This window comes from Entelurus aequoreus, linkage group LG10, assembly GCF_033978785.1.
Source record: "Entelurus aequoreus isolate RoL-2023_Sb linkage group LG10, RoL_Eaeq_v1.1, whole genome shotgun sequence".
NCBI lineage: Eukaryota > Metazoa > Chordata > Actinopteri > Syngnathiformes > Syngnathidae > Entelurus > Entelurus aequoreus.
The window spans coordinates 38,306,131-38,333,028 of record NC_084740.1 but is presented as its reverse complement, the minus strand read 5'-3'; the positions used below and the strand labels follow the sequence as shown (position 1 = coordinate 38,333,028).

The window sequence follows — 26,898 nt, the reverse complement described above, 5'->3', positions numbered from 1 at the left end:
ATGAGAATGGTAAAATTATGAAGTATGATGAATTTAGAGCTATGTATGGTGATGCTTGCTCAAGCTTTTCATTTTATCAACTAACTGGAGTAATTGGGAAAAGATGGAAACAAATAATTAATTATGGAACTACTAAATTATTAGTGTGTAAACCTCTAATAAGAAATTCTAGTTGGCAAAAAGGAACTAAAATAAATAGAAAAATATATAATTTTTATTTAATAAAGAAATCTTTGAAGGCTGCCTCATACAACACAAATGGAAAATGGGAGGACTTTTTTGACTGCCCGTTGCCATGGGATGCCATATTCAAACTAATTTATAAAACCACTATCGATGTGCAAAATCGTTATTTTCAAATTAAAATTATTTATAACTTCTTACCCACAGGGAAAATGTTAAAATTATGGAATATGACAGAGTCAGATGATTGCCGATTTTGTTGTCAGGAGCCTGAATCCACCCTGCATTTGTTTTGGTATTGTCATATTGTGTCTTTGTTTTGGGTGGAAGTTGAAAAAATGTGTTTAAGGATTGGTTTGTTTATGAAGCTTAATGTGGTTTCTGTTATTTTAGGAGAGTTCATTGACAATCATGATTTAGTCAATTTAATTATAGTACTCGGTAAAATGTTTATTTTTAAGGCCAAAAACAGATATTCACTGAGTATTACTTTCTTTAAAACATTTATTCAGTATTTTCTAACTTTAGAAAATTACATGGTTGAAAACGATAATGATGCCAAAAAACATTAAAAAAAAGATGAGAAGTCCTCAAAGGCTTATTTTGAAAGTATAATTATGTTTATAGATTATATGATATCTGTTGTTGTGTTCCCTAATTTGAGTGACTTGGACATAATCTGGACTGTACATAAATGTTTATTTTGAAAATGTAATTTTGTTTATAAATTATATGCAATCTGTTGTGTTCCCTAATTTTTTTCTGTGTACATGAATGAAGGTGTGTGTTGCTGAGTCCGACTTGGACATTATCTGGACTGGGCCTGGTTTAAAAAACCCTTTAAACAAATCTAATTTCATTGACAACCTGGTCTGTTGAAGATAAGGCCCTTTTTAAAAAAATAAAATAAAATAAGATAAATAAATAAAAAACATTTTCTTGGATAAAAAAGAAAGTAAAACAATATAAAAATAATTACATAAAAAATAGTAATCAATAAAAATGTTAGTGGACCAGCAGCCTATACAATCATGTGTGCTTCAGGGACTGTGTCCCTTGCAGATGTGTTGTCTATGTTGTGGGAACCAGAATATTGGTAGCAGAAAGAAATAACCCCTTTTGTGTGAGTGGGTGTGGATGAGTGTGCATGGGGGAGGTTGTTTGGGTTGATGCACTGATTGAAAGTGTATCTTGTGTTTTTTCTATGTAGATTTAATTAAAAAACTTTTTTTTTTTTAGAACAGGCCCGCGGGCGACTCATCTGGTCCTTACGGGCGACCTGGTGCCCGCGGGCACCGCGTTGGTGACCCCTGATCTAGTGTTTCCTCAAAGAGCCTTCTGGATCGCCACGTCCAGAGGGTTCCTGTGATTGGCTATTGTCATTGTGTTGTTATTATTATTGTTGTTGTTGTTGTTGTTGTTTGTTTATTTTTATGTACATGTTTGACGGTCTTCATGGGGTGTGGGTGTTATTTCTCATTTTGTTTTTAACTATGTAAAGCACTTTGAGCTGCATTTTAAATGTATGAAAAGTGCTTTATAAAAAAAAAAAAATTTTTTTTTTTTTTAGTAATAGTACCCTGACAATCACTCCAAGCCAGTTCAATAACTTACCTCTTTTTCAGCCAACATTTTTTTATCCACTTCTTCCTCCGTAATTCTTGATACATATTGACGATGACCCGCCCTGCTATACTTCTGATTGCTCAAAGCCAATCAGAAAGAAGTGGCGGTCTAAGCATGCCCGCCCCCAAAGTACCAAAATGAAACATGACAGCGCACAGACCGAGACAGCGCGCGCGCAGAAAGGCACCGCGCGCGCGCAAAACGAGACAGCGCGCGCGCAGAAAGGCACCGCGCACACGCAAGAAGGCGCCGCGCGCGCGCACAAAGGCACCACGCGCGCGCAAAAGGGTGTCGCGCGCGCGCACGAAGTGGAGAATCAGCGCGCGATAACAGTTTTTACGCGCTTGGATTTTTGGTACTAATGTGACGCCATATGTGCAGTACTCACCACAGGATGGCAGTAGTGTTAGCATGTGTTACTGTCCAAACAAAGAAACAGGAAGTTGCAGTAGAAGGGGGAAGGTAGAATTCCTAGTTGAGTCGTTCAGTTGATGAAACAACACAGGTTAGTTTTCAAAAATAACAACTGTATTAATTCACATAAACCTTTGTGTCATTTCAAGGATTGTAATAACTGTATTGTCACACCAGCACACACAGACAAGTGTGTCTGTACTAGTAAACAGGAAGTGGTTGTGAAGGGGGACAGTGACCTATCAGTGGAGTGGAGGCGTGTAGAACAAGCCCCATTGCATGATGGGAACACATAGTTGTGTTGAAGTGTAATATAAATAGTAATAATATTGTAATGATCCAACAGTGTTGTGTAGTAGACTCTTGTACATGTGCAGGCTTGTTGAGTGTGTGTGTTTGCTAGTGTGCACGTGATGATCCCATCACTTAACATGGTGTGTGTGTGAATGAGTTGTGTGTGTGAGACGTGTACAACTCATACTTACCTGGCAGGGGAGATACCATGATCAAGAAGGTGGTTCACCTAGGGTGAGGCTCAGCCATTGCACTCCGGCTGTGCTGACCCTTACGAATTCCCCAAATGTGGGAATCTCGACTGCATAATTTGTGGTAGTGGGGGACTGCGTTCGCGCTCTCCCCTGATCTTATGTTCAATGTAACCAAAGTGCTCCATCCCCTAAGGATTTAATAGGTCTTGGTCAGATTAGTATAACATCCTGCCACCATATATGGTGCGATTCATATTATCCATTAGACAGCCCCTCGTTACGATAGTAACACATGCGAAAGCTCCGCCATCTAGTGGTGAGTAGTGAGCAGCACACCCTTTATGGTTTTTGCTGATATTGGCAAATTGTAGTTAAAGAAAACTATTCAACATTAAAATTTAACTTATTAAAACATCACTCTACTGTAACTTGGAATAAATAAAACCAACAGAGAATATTTGATCAGATCTTTAAACTGCTGTTCACAAACACTCTCCTTATAATTTGACTTAGTTGTAAAAGGTTTATTTTCAAAAAATAATAAGCAAACATTTCTTTCTCTGGATGTGCTAAGCTGGTTTTCCACTTTGTTTTGTTGTCTGAATAATAATAATTCTCTGACAACCATAGAAGATATATTTTAATAAGTACATTGCTACTGTTGGGAAAAACATGATTATTGATATATGTTTGTTAGACATGTACTGTTTATTGAAATAAAGTTAAAGGTTAAAAATGTGTAAAGCAACCAAAAGACTTGCAGATGTAACTTTCCTCACAAGGAAACAATCACTAGTATCAGTTATAAGATATAATATGGATAAGAATTATTTCAAATTTAAACAAATATTATTTTGTTTGTGGGAATAATTCTGAAATATTGCTTATACTTTTGTTTGTGTTGTTTTCACCGTAAACGTCCTTTAATGTGGTGTCATATTTCCATGCTTTGACAGTGACATCACTAGTGCATTTCCCCTCATGTAAAAAACCTAGTAACACAAGAGCATTTTAACAATACAGAAAAAATATACAAAAATAATAAGTAAGAATAAAACACCTTTTTACATACAAAAATAAGAAACAAAACTAGAATAAAAAAATTTACGTAATAAAGATGTGAATACAATAGAAAACAATAGAATGTCATAGACTTTGAAGCACAAGAGCATTTTGACAATATAGAGAAACAAAAAGTAAGAATAAATTGCAATGATGTAAAAATGATAAACAAATCTAGAACAAAAATTAGGACGTAATAACAATGTATATACAAAACACTACCCTACTTGGTATGTGTAAGATTGAACTTTTACATATCAAAACAATGAACCACAAAAGTGAATCCCAGTAAAAATAATGAAATAAAATAAAAAATAAATACAATTCAAAATTAATGATTAAAAAAATCACACACACACACACACACATATGTATGCATGTATGTGTGTGTGTGTGTATGTATATATATATATATATATATATATATATATATATATATATATATATATATATATATATATATATATATATATATATATATATATATATATATATATATATATATATATATATATATATATGTGTGTGTTTGTGTATGTATATATGTGTGTTTGTGTATGTATATATTTGTGTATATATATATATATATATTAGGGCTGCAACTAACGATTAATTTGATAATCGATTAATCTGTCGATTATTACTTCGATTAATCGATTAATAATCGGATAAAAGAGACAAACTACATTTCTATCCTTTCCAGTATTTTATTGGAAAAAAAACAGCATACTGGCACCATACTTATTTTGATTATTGTTTCTCAGCTGTTTGTACATGTTGCAGTTTATAAATAAAGGTTTATTTAAAAAAAAAAAAAAAAAAAAAAAAAGCCTCTGCGCATGCGCATAGCATAGATCCAACGAATCGATTACTAAATTAATCGGCAACTATTTTTATAATCGATTTTAATCGATTTAATCGATTAGTTGTTGCAGCCCTAATATATATATATATATATATATATATATATATATATATATATATATATATATATATATATATATATATATATATATATATATATATTGAGGAAAAATGTGGATCCAAGGGCTACTAGGTCTCCTTTAAGTATGACTAATTTTCTTCCATTTGTTCGTGAAAAGTCGTAAAAGTCGTTCTCACGGCGGCCGAGAAAGGTCACTACAATTGCAGACACCACAACAACATAAGGACGCAACACAACAACTTTCAGCTACAGCATGATTGTAAAATCCACAATAAATGTTATAATTTTCTTCTGACCAAAAAATATAAATATATATTGAATGTTTTATCAAACTCATTTTATATTGATATTGATTATGTGTTTATCATGATACATATTGATATTGTTTTATTGGCCCAGCTCTAGGTTCAAGTATTATTTCTTCTAACGGTGGCGTCTGCACAATAAAACTGACAGGTGACATTTAGTGACATAAATGTTGCAGAAAACAGATTTTTTATGCAGTTCTGGAGTCTGTATTGATGTGTGCAGGTGTACCTAATGTTGTGACCGGATGAATCAGAATAATGTTTCTGAAGTTTATTTACAACCGTGTCTGGAAAAAAAATATCTGTGAGGTTAAAGTAAATGTACAAAAAATGGTCAGGTTTGGTTTGATTTCTGCTATGTCAATAACCGCCTATGTCCACGTCAGTCAGCTACTGCTTGCACAAGCTTTGCTTCTTCCTACTCCTTTTCAGACATATTGTCAAAATCTAATGTTCCTTCACATAACTTTGTGAAGCATGTTGGAAATAAACTCAACCATGACCATCATAACGTCACTAGGCCATGAATGTCAGCAAAGTGTTCCTTAGTTCACTGACCTCCTTGACCAACAGTCTGTCCATAAACAGTGCAGTGTGCAGTACTCACCACAGGATGGCAGTAGTGTCAGCATGTGATCCTGTCCAAACAAAGAAACAGGAAGTTGCAGTTGAAGGGGGAAGGTAGAATTTCTAGTTGAGTCGTTCAGTTGATGAAACAACACAGGTTAGTTTTCAAAAATAACAACTGTATTAATTCACATAAACCTTTGTGTCATTTCAAGGATTGAAATAACTTTATTGTCACACCAGCACACACAGACAAGTGTGTCCATCCATACTCGTAAACCGGAAGTGGTTGTGAAGGGAGGCAGGGACACTTCCCGGTTGAGCTGAGGCGTGTCGAAAAAGCCCCATTGCATGATGGGAACACATAGTTGTGTTGAAGTGTAATATAAATAGTAATAATATTGTAATGATCCAACAGTGTTGTGTAGTAGACTCTTGTACATGTGCAGGCTTGTTGAGTGTGTGTGTTTGCTAGTGTGCACGTGATGATCCCATCACTTAACATGGTGTGTGTGTGAATGAGTTGTGTGTGTGAGACGTGTACAACTCATACTTACCTGGCAGGGGAGATACCATGATCAAGAAGGTGGTTCACCTAGGGTGAGGCTCAGCCATTGCACTCCGGCTGTGCTGACCCTTACGAATTCCCCAAATGTGGGAATCTCGACTGCATAATTTGTGGTAGTGGGGGACTGCGTTCGCGCTCTCCCCTGATCTTATGTTTAAAGTCAAAAAACTGTCTCATTCTCTAGTCTAATAAGTACGTTATAATGAAATCAATATTAAATCCTGCAAACATCTGTGGTGTGATTAATATTGTTCATCTTATCGTCCCTCACAAGGATAATAATACATGCGAAAGCTGCCGCCACCTAGTGGTGAGCAGTGAACAGCACACCCTTTATGGTTTTTTGCTACAAATGTCAAATTGTGATTAAAGAAAACTATTCAACATTAAAAAATTAACTTATTAAAACATCACTCTACTGTAACTTGAAATAAATAAATCTAACAGAACTGCTGTTCTCAAATACTCTCCTTATAATTTGACTTAGTTGTAAAATGCTTTTTTCAAAAAATTATCAGCAAACATTTCCCTCTCTGTTTTAATTATTTTTTTAATCAAAATAATATCAAACAAAATAAATGTTTTTGATATTTTGTTAGGGAATAAATGAATGATCTATAAGAATTTGGTGAAAAAAGCTCCATCTTTGGCTTCGATAGTGAGTTTTTTGACTATACGACAACATGCTTTATTATTTACAAATTGCTTTGATCCAAAACACGAAATGTGAGCATTTAACTAAAATATCCTAGCATGTTTGCCTTTTGGTTAATATATGAATATATGTGAGTTTGTGTAAAAAGAAATGTTACCATGGTAACATGAAACCGCGACTTTGTTATCTATGCCCTGGAATATAAAAACATAGCTCTGTCAGTTGGGGGATATTTTCAGTGAGGTACATCCTTATCTGTTTCTCCAGGATTGGAGTTACAGAACATGATGAATGGAAAATCATGAGATATGAATAATATCTCCTGTTTGCAGAGAAGAGCAAAACTCATTCTGACTTTAATGTTTTGTTTTGATTAATAATTGTATAAATCAAGAAGTTAAGTATTGTGTGCCGTCTGCCACTGCTCATTAATGTGTAGGGATTAATGTGCTCAGGATGACATCAGAGCTAAGGACCTGGAGATTATGTAAAAGAGCAGGCCAAGAAAACTCAAAAAAGGAGAAGAGATGCATGTTGGGACTGCAAAAACAGTCACAATGTTAAGAAGTGAGGGAAAAGAAATCCAATAAAGATAAACATGTACACAATACTTCTTTAAAAAATATATAAGTAAAGGTGGAGGCATATTAGAATTACTAAATGAGAAAAGAGAAATAGTTGTGACAACTAAAATAAACAAAACTGTATAACATTTTTATGAAGAACTATATGCCACGAAGAACACCTGTACTGATACAATGTCAGAGGTTTTAAACTTGATAGAAAAACAGTAAGGGAAGATGTGCTTTTAACACAAGATTTAACTCAAGAATAATGAAATAAATGCATGAAAATGCCAAAGAAAGTCCATCTTCCACAAGGTTCTCCCAGTCAGGTCTGTTATGCAGTACCAAGTCATGTCAGCCATCTCCACCTGCCCCCGACCAGACTGTGGCACACCTGAGTGGGTGAGACACCTCATGTGGGAGTGCAGTGCTGCTGTAGACTTTTGGGTGACATCTGGCAAACTACCTTTGTCGTACTTACCTCAAGGGGAGGTTAAATAGATTTTTGGAGCAGGGAGACAGAATAAGGGCTTGCTCCGTCCACTTCCCGCATGGACCTGGTATTGCAGTAATGGTAAATGGTAAATGGGTTATACGCTTTTCTACCTTTTTAAGGAACTCAAAGCGCTTTGACACTATTTCCACATTCACCCATTCACACACACACATTCACACACTGTTGGCAGTAGTTCCAGGAACGCTGCACTCCCTCTCTTGTTGAAAATAACCTCAATAACCACATCTACCAAAGTGTGTGGTAGAATTCCTGTAGCTTGTGTATGGATCTGCAAGCATTGGAGTCAGTAACACATGGAAGTCTCAGAATGATGTCATATGCTTGACAGTGCACACTTGTACAATTTGCAAAAACATCACCCTCGATGACCGAGTACTGACTCCCTCCAGTCACTGGTCTTGAAGCGCTTGCAAGAAAACTCACTCATATTTATGTGACTTTTATTTTAGCTTTAAACATGCAAACTTTAAATGGATGAAACCAAACACACAATCTTACTTTATTAATATGTGATTCACAATTGATGTACTTTTCTAATCGTGTCAAATTGCTTGCATTATAGCCAGTAATAGTAAATATTGGGATAGCATAATATTATGACATAATTATTTGCAATGAAAACAGGAAATGAATCACAACAACTACAGTTTCAGCACATGAGTTTATTAATTTACACGGGTTATAAATATACTTTGTTTTTAAATGATTATCCAAACTGGTTTTGTGTCATTTCCTTTTGCTCTGGTGTTGTCCAAGTCCTCCTTATTCTGCACAGCAAAAAAAAACACTAAACAGAAAAGTTAAACACAAAATAACAAGAATCATTGATTAAAGTAAACATTTTCAAATAACATGCAAATGTGCACAAAAACAATAACTAATATCGTACATTGATGCACACATTTACAATAGTTCATTATTCTGGCCAGACATTAATAAAAAATAATCAAGTCAACTTCTTGCGGTTCAAAAAAGTAAATTAAAAGATGTTAGGCTTTAAAAAACGTTAAAAAAAAAATCTCCAGGCACCAAACTGTCTGCAATGGCCGGATATATGGCTCTCCTGGGTAAAGAGAGGGAGGTGGCTCAACATTACGATAGTCAAGTTGTCGTATTTTAACACAAATGTATATCCCTACTGACATGTCTGCTTTTAGCTCATTTAAATGTATAAATAAAGCTAAACTTACATTTTAAAGTATTTCTTTCCGCTCATGTTGTTGAAATTAATTTTCAAACTCGAGTGCGCAAAGGATGTCAGGATATGAAAGGACACGAAGTATACACGGATGCAAACTTTCTACTAATTTGTCGGCCGAATTGGGAGGAAACTTGGAACTTTTGTGTATTGGGACAGCCTTCGTGCGCCGCGATGACGTCAGCACCCCACTAATGCACACTGCAGAGGATGCAGCTGGAAGCAAGTGCCCCTGGCTGCCAAGTGCCCCTGGCTGCAGCCCGCAGATCGAGGAGGGGCTTATTTTCCCTCAATGTGGGCGGGTCTCAACGTTGAGCCCGCGGGCTCCATCTGGTGGCGGAGATCCGGCAGCACACATTCTCAAACGTCAATAAAGCTACTTTTAACTTGTCAAATGTATTTTTTTTACCATGAAAAAACAATAAAAAATATATATATATATAAACCATAGTATGAAAAAAGGTTCATGTATTTGATAGACTTAGACATTCCTACTTTTAACTTGTCAAATGTATCTGCCATCTTTTTTGTAGTTTTATTCCTTTTTTATTATCTTCATTATTTTCAGTATTGATCCTACACTATTATTGTGTTTTTTTTGTTACTTCTGATATGGCCTTGCCACGGTTTATTTGCTTATTTATTTATTTATTTTTTGTGTCTTTTTATTTTGTATTGTTTTACATCTGATCAACTTCTGTGACTTTCCTTTTCTTTTTTAAGTGTGAACGGTGGAGAGGTCCTCGAGAGGTGATCTTGGGATCACTTCCTGAGGATCCTTGATGCCGAGGAATGTTCATCCACTATGGTCTGGATAGCCTGTAGCTGATCCTGAGCCAGAGCGGGATGGATGGATATATATATATATACAATATCTGGGTATCTTTTCTAATACTGTTTATACTGTAAACCTTGAATTGTTAAAGTTTAAGTGCACCTCTCTCCTCAAGTGTGCATGTGAGTGGGTATGAGTGGATGTGCGATTGTATGAAGGTTTTGCGTGACCAAAGTATGACTGTTAAATGTGATTTTAACTGTAAAATTCAATACAAATATTTGCAAAAAAAAACACAAAAAAACTTGTCAAATGTATTTTTTTTTACCATGAAAAAACAATTTAAAAAAAATATATATAAACCATAGTATGGAAAAAGGTTCATGTATTTGATAGACTTAGACATTCCTACTTTTAACTTGTCAAATGTATTTTTTTTTACCATGAAAAAACAATTTAAAAAAATATATATCTAAACCATAGCATTTCCATAAGAGTATAGACACATATTATTTTGCACACTCAATTATATTAGCAAAGTCAAATAAACCAAAGACAGAAGACTTTGCATCATTGATTTTATTTTTCACCCCAGGCTAAAAATGTTTGATCTGTAAAGAAAAAAAAAAGTTGTAGCCTAGCCAAATACATTCCTTAAGCTCCCATAAATGTTTAACAATGGCAAGTATCAAGGTATTTTTCTGGCCCATAACAAGCAACCCTGTTCCCTGTTTCCAGTTCTGTTAATTTTCCACTGTCTAGAAAGGAAACAGATTGCGGTTCTTATAGGCACAATAACAATACAAGATGTAAAACTAAGGTAATTGAAATAAGTGGAGGAATTACGCTTTAGTCTAGCAATAGTTGACCACAAGACTAATTAATCACATGACCTCTCACCTGTAGCCCTCCTTGCACTCGTCGCCGTTTTCTGTCCTGCAATCGGTCTTCTTCAGACCTTAGTGATTTAATGACAACATACATTCACTATGAAAACATTCATGTTGGTCTGTTGACCGTGAGTAAAACATTTTTTTTGTGATTTGTGATATTCAAAGCACTTACGGCATGGGGAAGTTCTGCAGGAGAGCGAGACACCACCATCTCCTAATTTGCAGCATGTTTTCCTTAGAAGAAGGAAATGCAGGAAGATGTTAATATCCATCCATCCATCCATTTTCTACCGCTTATTCCCTTCGGGGTCGCGAGGGGCGCTGGAGCCTATCTCAGCTACAATTGGGCGGAAGGCGGGGTACACCCTGGACAAGTCGCCACCTCATCGCAGAGATGTTAATATGTTGTAAAAAAAATAACACCTTGTACACTAAGCATAATGTGTCACGATTTACACATACCTCTCTGAAATCACAATTGGCCCCCATTACAATGTACAGAGTGTACTGTAAGCCAAGAGGTACTGCTTAATATAATGTCAGGCGTATTCCCAAGGATACATTTTTTTCAATACAAATTAATGTGGTTAACATTTTTACAGACAACAGCAATGCTATAACATGCTGATTTGGTCTTACCATCAAAACAAACACGCCACAGTTGTTGGAGCACCCTTGCTTTGTTAGGCCCTGAGGTGTGAACAATGTATTTTAATAAAAGTATGGCAAGAAAATAGTAAAAAGTTAGCAAATGCTATTATGTAATGTCTCACCTGGACATCATTCACACCAAGCTCTCTCCAGGGGCCAGAAGAGAGGCTGTGAGCAACGTGTCTGTACAAATAATAAGCGAAATAAAAGTCACTCAACTTCAATCAACTTTTGATTGAAAAGCACGCATAAACGCTTGGAACAAAGCCTGAACTGAATAAGGAAAAGGTTGGAACTTCAAATCAAAAAGTTTTGGCTCTTTTGCACATCATTCAAATGAGAAATGTGACATTTCACACTTGATTTTATTTTTCGGTTGTTGCTTTCTACTCTAGTAAATGATGACAGTGAGCAGAGACCTCATGGAGACTTCCCTAGTCTCCACAAGTTTTCAGCACACACTGCATACTGGGGACAGAAACTCCAAGACAGCCAGGAACAACTGGTAAAGTTAACTATTGTGCCACTGTGGTTATCTATGAATGTCACTCATATAATCATACACGTATTAAGACTTTGTTTTCTTCCACTAGCTGTCTCATGTCTTGGAGAGATGAGAGTAGAACCAGTCTATTCAGGTTTTTAGGGCACCTCCTGGACAGTGGTAGTTCTGTTTTAAACCACTTGTCCTTTGTTTGTTTTAATTAATGGTTCTGTTTTTATTTGATCTAAAATATTCCATTCCATATTCCAACTATTTTGATTCCTTAAACAGATGGAAACAGAACTATTTATCTTTTTTGAGACGGGCAGTTCTGTTTAAGCCTGTTATGAAAACTTTTTGATTTGAAGTTCCAACCTTTTCCTTATTCAGTTCAGGCTTTGTTCCAAGCGTTTATGCGTGCTTTTCAATCAAAAGTTGATTGAAGTTGAGTGACTTTTATTTCGCTTATTATTTGTACAGACACGTTGCTCGCAGCCTCTCTTCTGGCCCCTGGAGAGAGCTTGGTGTGAATGATTTCCAGGTGAGACATTACATAATAGCACTTGCTAACTTTTTACTATTTTCTTGCCATACTTTTATTAAAATACATTGTTCACACCTCAGGGCCTAACAAAGCAAGGGTGCTCCAACAACTGTGGCGTGTTTGTTTTGATGGTAAGACCAAATCAGCATGTTATAGCATTGCTGTTGTCTGTCAAAATGTTTGCTTGCTACATTAAAACCACATTAATTTGTATTGAAAAAAATGTATCCTTGGGAATACGCCTGACATTATATTAAGCAGTACCATTTGGCTTACAGTACACTCTGTACATTGTAATGGGGGCCAATTGTGATTTCAGAGAGGTATGTGTAAATCGTGACACATTATGCTTAGTGTACAAGGTGTTATTTTTTTTACAACATATTAACATCTCTGCGATGAGGTGGCGACTTGTCCAGGGTGTACCCCACCTTCCGCCCAATTGTAGCTGAGATAGGCTCCAGCGCCCCTCGCGACCCCGAAGGGAATAAGCGGTAGAAAATGGATGGATGGATGGATATTAACATCTTCCTGCATTTCCTTCTTCAAAGGAAAACATGCTGCAAATTAGGAGATGGTGGTGTCTCGCTCTCCTGCAGAACTTCCCCATGCCGTAAGTGCTTTGAATATCACAAATCACAAAAAAAATGTTTTACTCACGGTCAACAGACCAACATGAATGTTTTCATAGTGAATGTATGTTGTCATTAAATCACTAAGGTCTGAAGAAGACCGATTGCAGGACAGAAAACGGCGACGAGTGCAAGGAGGGCTACAGGTGAGAGGTCATGTGATTAATTAGTCTTGTAGTCAACTATTGCTAGACTAAAGCGTAATTCCTCCACTTATTTCAATTACCTTAGTTTTACATCTTGCATTGTTATTGTGCCTATAAGAACCGCCATCGGTTTCCTTTCTAGACAGTGGAAAATGAACAGACCTGGAAACAGGGAACAGGGTTGCTTGTTATGGGCCAGAAAAATACCTTGATACTTGCCATTGTTAAACATTTATGGAAGCTTAAGGAATGTATTTGGCTAGGCTACAACATTTTTTTTTTCTTTACAGATCAAACATTTTTAACCTGGGGTGAAAAATAAAATCAATGATGCAAAGTATTCTGTCTTTGGTTTATTTGACTTAGCTAATATAATTGAGTGTGCAAAATAATATGTGTCTATACTCTTTTGGAAATGCTATGGTTTATATATAATTATTATTCTTTTTTTTCATGGTAAATGCTATGGTTTATATATATATATATATATATATATATATATATATATATATATATATATATATATATATATATATATATATATATATATATATATATATATATATATATATATATATTATTTTTTTTCATGGTAAAAAAACACATTTGACAAGTTAGAAGTAGGAATGTCTAAGTCTATCAAATACATGAACCTTTTTCCATATTCGGATCTCCGCCACCAGATGGAGCCCGCGGGCTCAACGTTGAGCCCGCCCACATTGAGGGAAAATAAGCCCCTCCTCGATCTGCGGCCTGCAGCCAGGGGTTACTCGCTGCAGCCAGGGGTTACTCGCTGGAAGTGGTTGTGAAGGGGGGCAGGGACACTTCCCAGTGGAGTGGAGTTGTGTCGAAAAAGCCCCATTGCATGATGGGAACACGTAGTTGTGTTGAAGTGTAATATAAATAGTAATAATATTGTAATGATCCAACAGTGTTGTGTAGTAGACTCTTGTACATGTGCAGGCTTGTTGAGTGTGTGTGTTTGCTAGTGTGCACGTGATGATCCCATCACTTAACATGGTGTGTGTGTGAATGACTTGTGTGTGTGAGACGTGTACAACTCATACTTACCTGGTAGAGGAGATACAATGATCAAGAAGGGAGACCACTTAGGGTGAGGTACAGTCATTACACTCCGGCTATGCTGACCCTTATGAATAACCCAAATGTGTGAACCTCGACTACATAATTTGTGGTAGTGGGGGACTGTGTTCGCGCTCTCCCCTGGTCTAATGTTCAATGTCAACCACCATAAAAACATTGTAACAATAGTATGCCGTCTCTCAACCTATTGTGTCCAAGGGTAATTATATTGTTTGGACACATGCCAATATAACAAGGTTACAACAAGCTGACTTATCACATATTTTAGTAAACATACAAATGTTTTACTGCTAAATGTTGGAATCCTGTCATGTCGTTATAAATAAAATGATAAATGGGTTATACTTGTATAGCGCTTTTCTACCTTCAAGGTACCCAAAGCGCTTTGACACTATTTTCACATTTACCCATTCACACACACATTCACACACTGATGGAGGGAGCTGCCATGCAAGGCGCTACCAGCACCCATCAGGAGCAAGGGTGAAGTGTCTTACCCAAGGACACAACGGATGTGACTAGGATGGTAGAAGGTGGGGATTGAACCCCAGTAACCAGCAACCCTCCGATTGCTGGTATGGCCACTCTACCAACTTCGCCACGCCGTCCCGTTATCTGATGGTTAGTTTTATTCTGGAAGGGTTGAACTCAGCACAGACATCTGCCTGCCTGCCGAACACCGACATGACCGCTTCCGATGTTATGTCACCTATTGTCTATCTTTAAACTAACCAAAACGGTAAGGAACTGCAATTTAGGTCGTTATTTGGTATATAATTACAAAATAAAGAAATATAACAAGTATGATCACTCAGTGAGTAATCCAAGACTTTTATGTTCGGATCAAACCAGGAAGTAAAATCCTCCCTTTTCTTCTTCTGTGGTACTGTAATTCCGCCTCGGTTGTGTGTTTTAATTATTTCTTGAATCAAAATAATATCAAACAAAATTAGTGTTTCAGATATTTTGTTAGGGAATAAATGAATGATCTATAAGGGTTTGGTGAAAAAAGCTCCATCCTTGGGTTCGATAGTGAGTGTCTTGACTATACGACAATATGCTTCATTATTTACAAATGGCTTTGATCCAAAACACGAAATGTGAGCATTTAACTAAAATATCCTAAGTGAGAGCATATATGAATATATGTGTTTGTGTAAAAAGGAATGTTACCATGGTAACATGAAACCGCGACTTTGTTATCTTTGCCCTGGAATATAAAAACATTGCTCTGTCAGGTAGGAGATATCTTCAGTAAGGTACTTCCTTACCTGTTACTCCAGCAATGGAGTCACAGAACATGATGAATGGAGAATCATGAGATATGATTAATATCTCCCGTTTGCAGAGAACAGCAACTCTGTAAAACTCATTCTGGCACTAGGGTTACCCACATATGTGGTCCTCTCCAAGGTTTCTCATAGTCATTCACATTGACGTCCCACTGGGGTGAGTTTTCCTTGCCCGTATGTGGGCTCTGTACCGAGGATGTCGTTGTGGCTTGTACAGCCCTTTGAGACACTTGTGATTTAGGGCTATATAAATAAACATTGATTGATTGATTGATTGATTGATTGATTAACTCTACAGAGTGTATTTATTTACAAGGGTTCTAAAACTACTCTGTTATTAAATGATTATCCAAACTGATTTTGTGTAATCTCTTCTTGCTCTGGTGTTGTCCAAGTCCTCCTAATTCTGCACAACAAAAAAACAACTAAGCAGAAAAGTTAAACACAAGATCACATTAATCATTAGTGGAAGTAAACATTCTCAAATAACATGTAAATGTGCACAAAAACAACAATTTACAATACTTCATTATTCCTTCATTATATTATTTAAACATGAATAAGTCAACTTAAGACCACTTCTGATTAATTTTTGTAGCAGTAAATTTTTTATTTTTTTTAACAGATTATCGCTTCCCGCTTGTTTTGTATAGTTTATATTTGCCGGGTCAAATGATTAATTGTTGGTCGACTTCAAAGTAATGCACTTTCCGGTATAATTTTTTAAATTTTGATTCGTCGAAAGTTTTATCAATCACAAATACTGCATTTCCGGTATTAGGACTCCGGTGTGTTATTGTATTTGTCATGGCGAACAATAAACCCAAGAAGCGAAGCTTCAATGAAAAGTGTCTTCAGGAGCCACTTTTCAGCAAATGGCTCACTTATGAAATGGAAAGATGTTTTGCATGCCATGTAAAAATGGGGCGGTGTGGCGAAGTTGGTATAGTGGCCGTGCCAGCAATCGGAGGATTGCTGGTTACTGGGGTTCAATCCCCACCTTCTACCATCCTAGTCACGTCCGTTGTGTCCTTGGGCAAGACACTTCACCCTTGCTCCTGATGGCTGCTGGTTAGCACCATCAGTGGGTGAATGTGGAAATACTGTCAAAGCGCTTTGAGTACCTTGAAGGTAGAAAAGCACTATACAAGTACAACCCATTTATCATTTAAACAGGCTAAGAAAAAGAACACCTTTATCCAGCCTCACCAGGCACCAAGAAACACCCTCCAATTTGGGTCCCTACAGTCCTGCTCTTTAGTCGGAATGACGAGGCCGTCAATTTGTTACAACTCTTTATTTATGTTTTCCACAAAGCCAAGTGGACATCCACCATGCTATTAACACTCCTGCAAAATTCTAAGTTTGTTGGCATTATTTTCCGTGAAAGTGTAGATGTGGCGGTTTATAAATGACTGATGATCTACATAGAGGTGAGAATAATCAATTCAATTTGTCATATGCATGTATGCCCTGGCACACGTTCGTCATAATTTTATGACCGAAGCAAAACACTTTTTACACTTTTATACTGAAATAAATACACTTATTAAATGATAATATAGAAAAAAATACCAACCGCGGTAAAGTTTAGATCCATGAAAGAAAGAAGAAAGTGAATGAATGTTTATAACTGAATAAATTTACATATGCATAAAAATGTGTTTCCTTTTGTGTTATTTTTTTAATGAATGAAGTGACGTTTATGACAACCTTTTTCCAAAACACAATATAGAATGTGAGATATAACAGGATAATGCATATATTTATCATTTGTTTTCCAAAACGGTTACAAAAAAGTGGGACCCCAAAAATTTACTGTGGGACCCCATTTTTATGACTTGATGGGGACCCCGTTTTGAAGATTCCTAGTGCTAACACCGATACAAATTAAATTCTTTGAATTCCAAAGCATAATCATGGAAGTCATAGACTGGTAATATGGTTATCATTGTGCACATGTACATTATACATAACACAAATACCACCCAGACTGACGTGGGTACTTGCAGGTAAACTTGCACATGCGCAACATGTTTTACGTGCCTTTTTTTATGTTTAGTTTTAAATACATGCAAACTTTAAATGAGGAAACCGAAGGGTCGGAAGAAATATTGAACAACAAATGAATGATGAAGTGATAAACTTGTTATCCAAACAATATCCCGTTTGTTGACAAGAACATACAGCTATAGAAGCACATTCAATTTATTTATTAAGCAGAGGTAACACAAACCAGTGAAAGATTCAAAAGAGCTGCCGTCAGAGCCAACAAATTGCTGCTGCCAACCTGCTAAGCTAACAAAACAGCTCAAGCTAAAATGCTGAGACTCATGGTGCGTTCCATTTGTACTGGGAAGTCGGAATTTCTGAGTTCCTAGTCAGAATTTCAACTGGAACGACCCTCGAGGTCGAATTTCCGACTCGGAAAGTCTGAATACTCTCACCGCCCAAAGATGGCTGCTCTGGATGTAAACAGTGATATCCGCTTTTATAATATTCGTCATTAGCACTTCTGATACATTTTTGTCGTAGTAAATCAACCATGAGCAGCAGGAGTGATCAAACACTTCCAGTCATTAAAAGTATTTTATAGCCTTCAAAACAATGCAGTCATTCAAAAAGTGCATGGTTGTCGTTTGGTGTGTTGATATGTGACGTGGTGGTTAATAAATGTGTGTAACCGTCACTTTTTGTTGTGTCTGGAATGACATCCTCCCTTCTGACAATTTAGTGGCATCGCTTCTCTGCCTTTTGGCTAAGATCAAGTGTAGTATCTGTTCTTATCCGATTACATTAGTGAATGAGCCAGACTACACTTACAAGACTGAAAATAGCTTAATGGTTAAGACTGCTGCCTCTCAATCTGTAAAAGTGGGTTCTAATCCATAACTTTGTATAGCTAGATTTTTGTTTCACCTATCATAGTTTAATGATTGCATTTGTACATGAGCGAAAATCGTGTCTTGATGGCACCCAGGATAGCTCAATGGTCAACACTGTGGGCTCCCAATACAGGGGTACTGGTTTTGAATCCCAATTGGTTTGATATGTAACTTAGGTTCAAAATTTTGTTCCACCTCAAGCGTAGTTTACTGCGACAGGTGTCACGATTACATTAGTGAATGAGCCAGACTACACTTACAAAAAGACTGAGGGTAGCTTAATGGTTAAGACTGCTGCCTCTCAATCAGTAAAACTGGTTTCAAATCCATAACTAGGAATAGCTGCTTTTTTGTTTTACCTATCATAGTTAAATGATTGCATTTGTATATTAAGAAAAATCTTGTTGCAACAAAACCCAGGATAGCTCAATGGTTAAGACTGCTGCCTCTCATGCAGTACTACTAGGTTAAAATCCATAACTTGGAAGATCTAGTTTTTTGTTTCCCTTCTATCATAGTTTAATGATTGCGTTTGTATATGAGCGAAAATCATGTCTTGCTAGGATCCAGGATAGCTTATTTGTTAAGACTACTTCCTCTCACTCTGTATTACTGGGTTCAAATCCATAACTTGGAAGGTCTTGATTTTTGTTTCACCTCTATCATTGTTAAATGATTGCATTTGTATATGAGCGAAAGTCATGTCTTGATGGAACCCAGGATACCTCAATGGTCAACACTGTGGGCTCCAAATACAGGGGTACTGGGTTGGAATCCGAATTGGTTTGATATGTAACTTAGTTTCAAAATTTAGCTCCACCTCAATCGTAGTTTACTGCGAGAGATGTCACGATTCCATTAGTGAATGAGCCAGACTACACTTACAAAAACACTCAGAATAGCTCAATGGTTAAGACTGTTGCCTCTCACTCAGTATTACTAGGTTCAAATCCATAATTAGGAAGGCCTAGTTTTTTGTTTCGCCTCGATCATAGTTCACTGATTACATTTATATATGAGCAAAAAACAAACCTTAACGGGACCTAGGATAGCTCAATGGTCAAAACTGTGGGCTCCTAATACAGGGGTACTGAGTTCAAACCCCATACATGGAGTCAGTAATTTGGCTGTATGGCGTCAAAACGACATACATTGTGGGGTGTTTCTTCTCCCCCACACAGAGTAATGTTATGTGCTCGTTGTTTGAGTAACATATAGTTGAAAAATTAAGTAAACACTAAAGTTAACAGTAATCAAAAATAAATGATGATGACACCTCAGGGGTTACCTGTGAGTGTGAGTGTGTGAGAATGAATGAGTGTGTGCGAGTGAGTGTAATTCCTGAGGTGGGTGGGAATAGGAGTATAAAGTTAATAATAAAGAGCATTGACCAATGACCTCTCCTGGGTACAATTAAAATAAAATAGGTTAATTGTAATTGGATAAAAAAAAAAGTTTATTAAATACATTATTTTAACATTATATGGGAGAAGTGACAAAGTCACAATATGTGTCACCTTGAATCCTCCAGACGGTTTTGTAAATTACATGTCAACCCAACCAGGATTCAAACCCAGCACCCTTCAACCTGAGTCAACAGTCTTAACCACTGGGCTATTCTGGATGTTATCGAGATAATTTTTTTTTTTCATACACAAATGTAATCGAGGACTCCTGGCTCAGTAAAGTATGATGAGGTAGAACAAAATGCCATTAACCAGAGTGGGGTTTGAACCCAGTACCTTTCATTACAAGTCAGCAGTCTTAACCACTGAGCTATTCTTGGTCTTGTGAAAAGGAGATTTCTTTCCATACACAAATGTTATCTACGACCCCTGGCTCACTAAAGTATGATGAGGTGGACCAAAATACTGCCAACTGTAGTGGGGTTCGAACCCTGTACCTTTTGTGCTAATTCAACAGTCTTAACCACTGGGCTATCGTCAGTCTTGTGAAGAGAAGATTTTGGTCCATACACGAATGTAATCGAGGACTCCTGGCTCAGTACAGTATAATGAGGTAGAACAAAATACCATTAACCAGAGTGGGGTTTGAACCCAGTACCTTTCATTTCGAGTCAGCAGTCTTAACCCCTGGTCTTTCACGGGTCTTGTGAAGCATAGATTGTGTTCCATACACAAATGTAATCGAGGACTCCTGGCTCAGTAAAGCGTGATGAGGTGGAACAAAATGCTGTCAAGTAGAGTGGGGTTCGAACCCAGTATCTATCATTCCAAGTCAGCAGTCTTAACCACTGAGATATCCTTGGTCTTGTGAGGAGCAGATTTATTTCCATACACAAATGTTATCTATACAGTGTTTCCCCCAGAAATTGTGTTAGAGTTAAGGTGGTGTCTCTCCAGGGGGAAGGGGGTGTGTGGCCCGGGACAGGCGGACAGATGGGGAAGGTGCTGGGTGGGTGCAAGGAACACTGTAATTTGGCCTGTCGCCACCATCACGTCTCCATCTCATCGCTGCCTGGGGGGGGGGGGGGGGGGGGGGGGCAATAGACTACAGACTGTGGTGAAGTAGGCTGGCTTCCTCGCGTGATGAAGCCTACAATTTGTGGTTGTGTTTTCCGCTCCGTATGCTGAATGGCAATATACGATATATATCTCGATATTTTTTCCGTAAAGTAAAACCAAAACACAAAACAGTCCTAGTTACCTGAGATACTAAGTATGTCATTATGTTGTCTTAGTAAGTCAATATTTACTCAAGTAAAAGTAATGACTTAAGTCAAATGAATGACTTAATGTAAATAAGCGTTTGCAATGAGCGTTTGAAAAAAAGAGTTAAAAGTGGGGCCACATGCTCAACTCATCACGCTTAGTTTATTACAGCATTTGGGAAGCCTGTAGTTGATTTTTATTATGTAAATGTTATATTTTTTATCAACATGTGATAGCAGGGACCCTGCCATTCAAAACTAGGCTGCTACATTACTAATGATTAATGTAGCATCAAGGGTTGGAATTGGGGTTTAGAACACCAAACATGATTCCCTTAACTTTTAACTATAACTGAAAAAATAGTACAATAGCAATAGGAGAGACTATTCATCCCTGAACACCATGGAGTTCATGTAGGCTTTATGATGCAGTTACATTATTATATCAACTATCAGAGACAGAAACTCTTCATTTAACATAATGTCCTTTTTTGCTGCTTCAACACAGAAAAAGGTAAAGTGAAATAACTTAGTTGTTAACTGTAGGTCAATAATGCTTGTCTCTGTAGTAGAATTTCTGACCTTTTGACCTATATTTCTTGTCTTTTAAGAATGTCCGCTCATTTTCAATACTCTTGTATTTTTGTGCCATTGAATGGACCAGTTGTGGGACAAAAGTGAATATTAAGTCGTGCCAACCTGTCTATAGAATGTGTTGACTGTCTAAAGGATTCGAGTTGTTATGGAACAGATAGGAAAAGCAAAACAAGACACTGACGCACTCGATAAGGAACGATGACGCACAACAGACATAAAAAATGGCAGAAGACCGGAACTCGGGAGTGATTTTGGCTTGTGTGTGTCTTGTTTGCTCCGGAGTAACTTGTGGTTTGTCTGCACGACCAACTCAATTCAACCTGCACTTCTGATAATGGGTAAATAAATTTGTTGTACTAAACTACTTTTGTTGCCTGCTTAAGCTTCGGACAATCCACTACATCTTTCTCTCAGACAGACAGGGCTTTGCTGTCCGTAACACACACACACACACACACCGCAAAATGAGCTAACGTTACGCTAAAAGCTAATTAGCCTTCACCTAAAGGACTGCGAGCGAGCTGAGCTGCTGCTTATATTTCTAGAACGTCAACGGGCTCATAGTGATGTTACTAGTAGTTGACTGGGAGGTGTTTATTATAAATTGGGGAGAGTCCGCTGCATTATGCTCACCTGCTAAACGCCTTTCTGCTAACCCGCACCGTCTCTCCTCTCTGCCTGCCTCTGCCGTGAGCACTGAAACCCTGAATATATCTTATTAATGCAACTATTCATTTGAAAACATTTACTCTTTTATTTCTCATTATTGTAGAATTGTTTTGTACTGTAATTGGAAGGTAAACAACTTTTTTTTCCTAAATATATAAACAAACAAAAAAATCAATTGGACTCATTTCTGAAAGCAAAAATGTAACCTAAGTAGATATTCAACATTTTAAAGTGCATTTGTTTCCCAGTTGAAAAAATGAGGTTGGACCTTGTCTTTTTGTTTATTGCTATCATGTGATTGTTGCATTATCGCTTGTTCATCCGTGTTGATGGGCTCATATTGCCCATTGATTTGAAGATGAAATATTCCCACAACAGGACATTTGGTTGTATAATCTTATTAGTTCTTATTATTGTTTGTTACTTTGCGGGGCTCTCTGTACTTTGAGTGTGTTGGCGGCGCCCTGCTCTCGTCTCCGTGGGACAAAGATTGTGAATGAGTGAAAAGAGGGGTCACTCTGTCCAGGTCATTCTACAGTTAAATAAAGGCACTCAGGTGCTGAGAGCCATGCACAAAGTAACATGTCTTGCTTCCTGTTTGAACCGAAAGCCCCGTACCGAAACGGTTCAATACAAAACACATACCGTTACACCCCTAGCAGATACAAATGACACATTCATATTTTTGTGTAATGATGACAACGTATGCTCGCGCCGACGATTGACTAGTTGATGGTTTTCTTTTCAAATGTTCGTTCATAGCCGTTGTGCTGCTATGATAGGCCATTTACGCTCGACACAGTGTGCATACAACAACATTATTAGGCTGTGTATTGAAATACTCCCACACTTTTGACGACTTTTGGCGTGCGTTTTTCCCCTCGCTCGCACAGTCTGCTTTGCGCTCCGCCATGACGGTAGTGTGACGTAAATATGCGACGCGTCGACGCACAAAAATGGCGTTGACGTATTTACGTCACCGATGACGTCGACTACGTCGACGCGTCGTTTCAGCCTTAGTCCTAATTTTTATTCTACATTTGTTTATCATTTTTACATCCATTTATTGCAATTTGTTCTTACTTTTTGTTTCTCTATATTGTCAAAATGCTCTTGTGCTTCAAAGTTTATGACATTCTATTGTTTTCTATTGTATTCACATCTTTATTACGTCACTTTTTTAATTCTAGTTTTGTTTCTTATTTTTGTATGTAAAAATGTGTTTTATTCTTACTTATTATTTTTGTATATTTTTTCTGTATTGTTAAAATGCTCTTGTGTTACTAAGTTTTTTACATGAGGGAAAATGCACTAGTGATGTCACTGTCAAAGCATGGAAATATGACACCACATTAAAGGATGTTTACTGTGAAAACAACAAAAATAAAAGTATAAGCAATATTTCAGAATTATTCCCACAAATAGAATAATATTTGTGTAAATTATCCATATTATATCTTATAACTGATACTAGTGATTGTTTCCTTGTGAGGAAAGTTACATCTGCAAGTCTTTTGGTTTGTGTCTCTAGCAGCTTTGCACTTTATTTCAATAAACAGTACATGTATAACAAACATATATCAATAATAATGTCTTTCACAACAGTAGCAATGTCATCACTAAGATATATCTTCTATGGTTGTCAGGGTATTAATATTATTCAGACCACAAAACAAAGTGGAAAATCAGCTTTGCACATTCATGTTTGCTGATTATTTTTTGAAAAAAACATTTTACAACTAAGTCAAATTATAAGGAAAGTGTTTATGAACAGCAGTTTAAAGATCTGATCAAATATTCTCTGTTAGATTTATTTATTTCAAGTTACAGTAGCGTGATGTTGAATAGTTTTCTTTAATCACAATTTGACTATTGTACTACTCGCCACTAGATGGTGGCAGCTTTCGCATGTATTACTAACCTTTCGAAGGGGAATAAAGGAAAATAGGACTCATGTGTGAATGTGAGTGTGAATGTTGTCTGTCTATCTGTGTTGGCCCTGCGATGAGGATGGCGACTTGTCCAGGGTGTACCCCGCCTTCCGCCCGATTGTAGCTGAGATAGGCTCCAGCGCCCCCCGCAACCCCGAAGGGAATAAGCGGTAGAAAATGGATGGATGGATGGAAGGACTCACACCATAGATATGTGGTAAGGTACAAAACTGGTTTCATCAATACCTATTGAGTCGACTATGGGATGAGACAATTAGTTGATTTTGAACATAAGATCAGGGGAGAGCGCGAACGCAGTCCCCCACTACCACAAATTATGCAGTCGAGATTCCCACATTTGGGGAATTCGTAAGGGTCAGCACAGCCGGAGTGCAATGGCTGAGCCTCACCCTAGGTGAACCACCTTCTTGATCATGGTATCTCCCCTGCCAGGTAAGTATGAGTTGTACACGTCTCACACACACAACTCATTCACACACACACCATGTTAAGTGATGGGATCATCACGTGCACACTAGCAAACACACACACTCAACAAGCCTGCACATGTACAAGAGTCTACTACACAACACTGTTGGATCATTACAATATTATTACTATTTATATTACACTTCAACACAACTATGTGTTCCCATCATGCAATGGGGCTTTTTCGACACGCCTCAGCTCAACCGGGAAGTGTCCCTGCCTCCCTTCACAACCACTTCCGGTTTACGAGTATGGATGGACACACTTGTCTGTGTGTGCTGGTGTGACAATAAAGTTATTTCAATCCTTGAAATGACACAAAGGTTTATGTGAATTAATACAGTTGTTATTTTTGAAAACTAACCTGTGTTGTTTCATCAACTGAACGACTCAACTAGAAATTCTACCTTCCCCCTTCAACTGCAACTTCCTGTTTCTTTGTTTGGACAGGATCACATGCTGACACTACTGCCATCCTGTGGTGAGTACTGCACACTGCACTGTTTATGGACAGACTGTTGGTCAAGGAGGTCAGTGAACTAGTTGTGGCATTATCACTTTGACAGAGGAACACTTTGCTGACATTCATGGCCTAGTGACGTTATGATGGTCATGGTTGAGTTTATTTCCAACATGCTTCACAAAGTTACGTGAAGGAACATTAGATTTTGACAATATGTCTGAAAAGGAGTAGGAAGAAGCAAAGCTTGTGCAAGCAGTGGCTGACTGACGTGGACATAGGCGGTTATTGACATAGCAGAAATCAAACCAAACCTGACCATTTTTTGTACATTTACTTTAACCTCACAGATATTTTTTTTCCAGACACGGTTGTAAATAAACTTCAGAAACATTATTCTGATTCATCCGGTCACAACATTAGGTACACCTGCACACATCAATACAGACTCCAGAACTGCATAAAAAATCTGTTTTCTGCAACATTTATGTCACTAAATGTCACCTGTCAGTTTTATTGTGCAGAAGCCACCGTTAGAAGAAATACTACTTGAACCTAGAGCTGGGCCAATAAAACAATATCAATATGTATCATGATAAACACATAATCAATATCAATATAAAATGAGTTTGATAAAACATTCAATATATATTTATATTTTTTGGTCAGAAGAAAATTATAACATTTATTGTGGATTTTACAATCATGCTGTAGCTGAAAGTTGTTGTGTTGCGTCCTTATGTTGTTGTGGTGTCTGCAATTGTAGTGACCTTTCTCGGCCGCCGTGAGAACGACTTTTCACGAACAAATGGAAGAAAATTAGTCATACTTAAAGGAGACCTAGTAGCCCTTGGATCCACATTTTTCCTCAATATATATATATATATATATATATATATATATATATATATATATATATATATATATATATATATATATATATATATATATATATATATATATATATATATATATATATATATATATATATATATATATATTAGGGCTGCAACAACTAATCGATTAAATCGATTAAAATCGATTATAAAAATAGTTGCCGATTAATTTAGTAATCGATTCGTTGGATCTATGCTATGCGCATGCGCAGAGGCTTTTTTTTTATTTTTATTTAAAAAATTTTTTTTTTTTAAATAAACCTTTATTTATAAACTGCAACATGTACAAACAGCTGAGAAACAATAATCAAAATAAGTATGGTGCCAGTATGCTGGTTTTTTTTCAATAAAATACTGGAAAGGATAGAAATGTAGTTTGTCTCTTTTATCCGATTATTAATCGATTAATCGAAGTAATAATCAACAGATTAATCGATTATCAAATTAATCGTTAGTTGCAGCCCTAATATATATATATATATATACACACATATATACATACACAAACACACATATATACATACACAAACACACACACACACACATATATATATATATATATATATATATATATATATATATATATATATATATATATATATATATATATATATATATATATATATATATATATATATATATATATATATATATATATATATATATATATATATATATATA

At 36.7% G+C, this 26,898-nt stretch overlaps 7 non-coding genes across 7 annotated transcripts; 6 read left to right on the top strand and 1 right to left on the bottom strand.

The window, feature by feature from the left end:
- Window positions 1-2,700: 2,700 nt before the first annotated feature.
- On the top strand, window positions 2,701-2,864 carry LOC133659431 (U1 spliceosomal RNA). Its single transcript, XR_009827661.1, has one exon. It is a non-coding gene; the product is annotated as a U1 spliceosomal RNA (small nuclear RNA).
- A 3,279-nt stretch (window positions 2,865-6,143) lies between these two features.
- LOC133659472 (U1 spliceosomal RNA) lies at window positions 6,144-6,307 on the top strand. The gene has a single exon (XR_009827699.1). It is a non-coding gene; the product is annotated as a U1 spliceosomal RNA (small nuclear RNA).
- A 742-nt stretch (window positions 6,308-7,049) lies between these two features.
- LOC133659465 (U8 small nucleolar RNA) lies at window positions 7,050-7,172 on the top strand. The gene has a single exon (XR_009827692.1). It is a non-coding gene; the product is annotated as a U8 small nucleolar RNA (small nucleolar RNA).
- A 7,114-nt stretch (window positions 7,173-14,286) lies between these two features.
- On the top strand, window positions 14,287-14,450 carry LOC133659446 (U1 spliceosomal RNA). The gene has a single exon (XR_009827675.1). It is a non-coding gene; the product is annotated as a U1 spliceosomal RNA (small nuclear RNA).
- A 1,125-nt stretch (window positions 14,451-15,575) lies between these two features.
- Window positions 15,576-15,706, top strand: LOC133659463 (U8 small nucleolar RNA). The gene has a single exon (XR_009827690.1). It is a non-coding gene; the product is annotated as a U8 small nucleolar RNA (small nucleolar RNA).
- A 2,651-nt stretch (window positions 15,707-18,357) lies between these two features.
- LOC133659449 (U2 spliceosomal RNA) lies at window positions 18,358-18,543 on the top strand. The gene has a single exon (XR_009827677.1). It is a non-coding gene; the product is annotated as a U2 spliceosomal RNA (small nuclear RNA).
- Window positions 18,544-24,669: 6,126 nt separating this feature from the next.
- LOC133659464 (U1 spliceosomal RNA) lies at window positions 24,670-24,833 on the bottom strand. Its single transcript, XR_009827691.1, has one exon. It is a non-coding gene; the product is annotated as a U1 spliceosomal RNA (small nuclear RNA).
- Window positions 24,834-26,898: the final 2,065 nt, after the last annotated feature.